This window comes from Moschus berezovskii, chromosome 7, assembly GCF_049115385.1.
Source record: "Moschus berezovskii isolate FMDL1 chromosome 7, NW_MosBer_1.0, whole genome shotgun sequence".
In the NCBI taxonomy this organism is placed as follows: Eukaryota; Metazoa; Chordata; class Mammalia; order Artiodactyla; family Moschidae; genus Moschus; species Moschus berezovskii.
The window spans coordinates 4,367,027-4,372,884 of record NC_142466.1 but is presented as its reverse complement, the minus strand read 5'-3'; the positions used below and the strand labels follow the sequence as shown (position 1 = coordinate 4,372,884).

Sequence of the window (5,858 nt, the reverse complement as noted above, 5' to 3'; positions counted from 1 at the left end):
CATTGGGTTTTTTTTCTTTTTGCAGCCTGAGGCAGTTGTAAAATAATTTAATGTAGCTTTTTACAACTGTGTATTCTATAGTATTTTTTCATTTGGTGAAATTTTAACTGTTAATGTTTTTGGCATTGTGCTTTGTACCAGTTATTAAATAAAAAATTTAGAAAAAAAGGAAATGCAATAAATGAAAGTATAATGAAAAAAATAATGTAAAGCAATTAGCCTCCAATTAAAATAAATACATTAAAAAAAATGAAAAGACCCTGATTCTGGGAAAGATTGAGGGCGGGAGGAGATGGGGATAACAGAGGATGAGATGGTTGGATGGTATCCCCAACTCAATAGCCATGAGTTTGGGTAAACTCTTGGAGTTGTTGATGGACAGGGTGACCTGGGATGCTGTAGTCAATGGGGTCACAAAGAGTCAGACATGACTGAGCAATTGAATTGAACTGAAACCTTATTCATTGCATTAGAAAATCATGATAATGCTAGATCCTATTTCATATGGTTTTGTGGGAACTGAAAAAGAAAACCATAAAGATTTTAGCACAGTACTCTCAAATAATAACTCCTTATCACTTAATGACTTGAACTGTTGTTGCATTGTTTTATTTTTACAGGATTTATAGGTTGTGTAGTCAGTAAGTGACTTGACTGAAGTGTAGAATTATGTTGTTCATTCTTGACCCCTTGGATTTTCCCACTGTTCAAAACACAATCAAATGTGTTCTGAGAGTTAGACATGGGTTTTATGGCAGTGAGAGGGAATTGTAGAAAAAGATGAGGTTGACTACTTTGGTTGGGGGTCCTGAATTTCAAAATAGGAAGCTGAGGTGTGAACTAGTAGTCAATATGTATTAAAATAGAAGGACATTGGTATCTTAGTATAATGTGTTTTGTTTTAAAATATTTGAAGCCATGAGATAGTTCAGAGGAAATATTACTTGGAAGTGTAAACATTTAATGTAGATAACAGCTGAGCTGCTGTATTTGAAAGGAACAGAGTTTCTATGCTGGCTCCTTCGAACCCCAGCTCTCTAATAACGTGCCATAGTTACCTCATTCTCTAGATGAGAAAATTGAGGCCCAGAATAGTGAGCAATGGAACAACATAACCTAGGGATGAGAGGGACAACCTGGAACAAAACCCTGTTTTCCTGATTTCCAAGAACATGTCCTTTCTACTTCATCTGTGCTATTAAAATTTTTTGAAGTTCTTAGACTGGAGATGAAAGTGATTGAAGCTAATCTACATTGTATATTTGCAAAGAGTGTCCTGAAAGTTGTATAAATTTGTTTAGTAAGAGGGATAATCCTGAGTGGATCTTAGGTGTTTACAGGAGTCTCAGAGATTGTGTAGTTTGCACCCCCATTTAAAGCACTCATCTCTAACAGAGGTCCACCAAGACAGCCTCTGCTTAAGTATCCCTCACAAAAAGACCTTGGCTAATGAAGCACTTGTCTTACCATCTCATCATCCAACTGTGGTAAGAATTCCATTTAGTCAATGGAGGCCACTTTTCACTTTTTTAGTGGTATAGGGCAAAGACTAAGAATTTGTGTTTTAAAATAAAGTGATATGGATTTGTAATTTCCGCTCTTTTTAACTGAGATGCTCAATGTGTCTAAATCTCCATTTCCTCATCCTCAAGGTGAGATCTATGACAGTACCCTGTCCCAAGTGATATGAAAATAAATGTAATAATGCAAATAACATACAAAACACCTTGCTGTCACATACTGAGTGCAAAATAGATTAGTTTATTTGTTAATATTTTTATTATACTTTAGAATCTTTGGCTTTATCTGTGTGCATCCCATCACAAGAAAAATATGGAAGAAAGGATTTATGTTGACATAGGCTCGTCTGCTGGGATGAGGCTGGCCAAGCTGAATTTGGGTCTTCCTGGAGCAAAGAAAGAGATTTAAGCTTTTGTTTTCTTTAATCAGAATTTTTGGAAAATAATTAGAATCTCGGGAGGTTAGTAAAAGGTTATAAATCATGGTTTCAGAATTATATTTATAATAAAAAAATTCTTCATTGTAGTCTCATCATTGAATTAATCACTGAATTTTATTGTAGAATCATTAAATAAGATAAGCACAGGAAGCATAAATTTGCCTCTCTATAATGTCATGATATAAAAATTATTGAATTTTCAGTATCTCTTTCATATTGAGTATTCAACATTATACTAAAAGGAGCAATATAGGTTGTTGTTGGTATTGATTTTGATGCAGGAAAACCTGGACTTGAACTTGCCTTTAATGTTTATTATCTTTGGGGACTTGCTGTCATTTTTCACCCATTTTTGCCTCAGTATCTTATCTTTAAAAATGAAGGAAATGCTTCATGGGATAGTCTAGTGCCTGATACACAAGAGAGATTTAATGAATAGTCACAGTATACAATAATAATCCAATTTGATAGGAAGAAATGCAGATGAAAAGACTATAGTTCTTAATAAGTGGAGAGACCTTGGGATGTGACCTGCCTGCTTTGCAGGCTCTTCACCTAGAACATTCTAGTAATCAATAAGAATATGAAGCAAATGAGCTAAAATAAAATGTTCCGAGGTTACTAGGTATGTCCAGTGATACATTAAGGTCAACTTCCTAGCTTGAGGTTCCTAAAAGGCAGCAACTGAGAGGACTTTTGTGTAGATAGGTCATTTTGGAAAAGAAAATGAAGGCAGTGAATGGGGGAGAGTGAAACAGGGGAGAAGCAAATCTGAATCTTAGATTATGCTAGGCTGGTTACAATTTATCTACTGGCTCCTATCGACTGGTGATATAGGATTCCCTAAAGGTATGTTAATTCTCCATATTGCCACATGGTTGATGTGCCAGGGTGATGAAGCAGGGTCTTCTAAGTGTCTCAAGCAGTAAGTGTTAGAAAAGCAAGAGATACACTGGTGATAGGTGTTGTACGGGGAATGACAAGGATCAAGGTGTTATCAGGATATGATTGTTTGCAGCAAATTGCTGTACTGATGGCTGAAGGAAAAGGTAAATCAAGAGGGTGTGAGAGAGAGTCCAAAAATTAAAAATTCTAAATAAGTAACAATTACTAATTCAGAATAATATTCTTTTGTAGACTTTCCAGCTCAGAGAGATAAGCTTACATCAGTCAGTTCAGTTCAGTCACTCAGTCGTGTCTGATTATTTATGACCCCATGAATCATAGCACGCCAGGCCTCACTGTCCATCACCAACTCCAGGAGTTCACTCAAACTCAAGTCCGTCGAGTCGGTGATGCCATCCAGCCATCTCATCCTCTGTCGTCCCCTTCTCCTCCTGCCCCCAATCCCTACCAGCATCAGAGTCTTTTCCAGTGAGTCAACTCTTCGCATGAGGTGTCCAAATTGTTGGAGATTCAGCTTTAGCATCAGTCCTTCCAAAGAACACCCAGGATTGATCTCCTTTAGAATGGACTGGTTGGATCCCCTTGTAGTCCAAGGGACTCTCAAGAGTCTTCTCCAACACCACAGTTCAAAAGCATCAATTCTTCGGTGATCAGCTTCCTTCACAGTCCAACTCTCACGTCCATACATGACCACTAGAAAATCTATAGCCTTGACTAGATGGATCTTTGTTGGCAAAGTAATGTCTCTGCTTTTTAATATGCTATCTAGGTTGATCATAACTTTCCTTCCGAGGAGTAAGCCTCTTCTAATTTCATGGCTGCAATCAGCATTCGCAGTGATTTTGGAACCCAAAAACATAAAGTCTGACACTGTTTCCACTGTTTTCCCATCTATTTCCCATGAAGTGATGGGACCAGATGCCATGATCTTACTTTTCTGAATGTTGAGCTTCAAGCCAACTTTTTCACTCTCCTCTTTCACTTTCATCAAGAGGCTTTTTAGTTCCTTTTCACTTTCTGCTATAAGGGTGGTATTATCTGCATATCTGAGGTTATTGATATTTCTCCCGGCAATCTTGATTCCCTCTGATGCTTCTTCCAGACCAGTGTTCCAATCCACAGGACTGGAAAAGGTCAGTTCTCATTCCAATCCCAAAGAATGGCAATGCCATAGAATGATCAAACTACCCCACAATTGTACTCATCTCACACACCAATAAAGTCATGCTCAAAATTCTCCAAGCCAGGCTTCAGCAATACATGAATCATGAACTTCCAGATGTTCAAGCTGGTTTTAGAAAAGGCAGAGGAACCAGAGATCAAATTGCCAATATCCGCTGGATCATGGAAAAAGCAAGAGAGTTCCACTAAAACATCTTTTTCTCCTTTATTGACTATGCCAAAGCCTTTGACTGTGTGGATCACAATAAACTGGAAAATTCTGAAAGAGATGGAAATACCAGACCACCTGACCTGCCTCTTGAGAAACCTATAGTCAAGTCAGGAAGCAACATTTAGAACTGGTCATGGAACAACAGACTGGTTCCAAGTAGGAAAAGGAGTACGTCAAGGCTGTATATGGTCACCCTGCTTATTTAACTTATATGCAGAATACATCATGTTGAACACTTGGCTGGAAGAAGCTTACATTAGCCCATAATAAATGGGGTATCCCAACAATGTGACAGAATTCATTCTTTGGGACATTGCAAAGAATCCAGAGCTGCAGAAAATCCTCTCTGCCGTGTTTCTAATCATGTAGGTGTGCACCATTTTGGGAAACCTCCTCACTGTGGTAACTGTGGTTACAAGTCAGAGTCTGAGATCACCCATGTATTTTTTCTTTACATCCTTCTCCCTCATGGATGTCACCTACTCTTCCGTCATTGCCCCCAAGATGATTGTGGACTCCCTCTCTGAGAGGACTGCCATCTCCCTCAAAGTCTGCATAGCCCAGCTCTTCATTGACAACTTCTTCGGTGGAGTGGGCATCCTCCTCCTCACTGTGATGGCCTATGACTGCTATGTGGCCATCTGTAAGCCCCTTCAGTGCATGACCATCATGAGGCCTTGGATATGCTGCCTACTACTGTGAGGGGCTGGGTGGGGGCATTTACCCATGCAACAGTATATCTTCTCTTCATGTATCAAACTCCCTTCTGTGGTTCTAATGTCATTGATCATTTTTTGTGTGATTTGTTCCCACTGTTGGAACTGGCCTGCAAGGACACCTACTCCCTGGGCCTCTTAGTCATCCTTAGCAGCGGGTTGATGTGTGCCACCATCTTCTTCATCTTCATCACTTCCTATGTGGTCATCCTCTGATCCCTGAAGTCCTGCATCTCCAAAGGGCAGCGTAAAGCCCTCTCCACCTGTGGCTCCCACCTCATGGTGGTTTTCATGTTCTTTATGCCTTGTATTTCCCTGTAGGTGAGGCCTATGGCCACCTACCCCATAGACAAGGCGATGGCTTGTCATCGTTGCACCCATGTTAAATCCCCTGATCTACACCTTGAGGAACATGGAGGTGAAAAGTGCCATGAGGAAACTGTGGATGAAACAAGGGGTCTTGTGTGGTCATTAGCTTACATGCTTACAGAAATAATTTTTTACAAGGACAATGTGCTTTTATCCTCCCATTCATTCTGCTCTATTGAGGATACAGTAGTCACTGGCATCATTTATTCATGCAAATCAGGCTAAGATTCTATAATCCTGTTATTCCCCACCTCTTCAGTGCATTTTGTGCTGTTCCTTTTCTCACAAGGCTCTGCCCACTTTCTGTCTCTACATTTTTCTCCTGCCTTTTGAATAATTCAAGCCTTTTCTAGCTTATGGCTTTTGCTTTTCTTATTCTGCTCACTCCTGAAATTCTCTTTCTCTTTCCCAGAGTTCTTCTCCGGCACTATTTTTTTTTTTTTCCTTCGTTCAGATGAACTGTCATCTCCTTAGACAATTTCCCTGATGACATTTTTCTTGGTAACTCTTTAAC

General features: G+C 39.4%; 1 pseudogene; it reads left to right on the top strand.

The window, feature by feature from the left end:
- Positions 1-4,529: 4,529 nt before the first annotated feature.
- Positions 4,530-5,450, top strand: LOC148777242 (olfactory receptor 4C6-like; annotated as a pseudogene).
- The last annotated feature ends 408 nt before the right edge of the window (positions 5,451-5,858 follow it).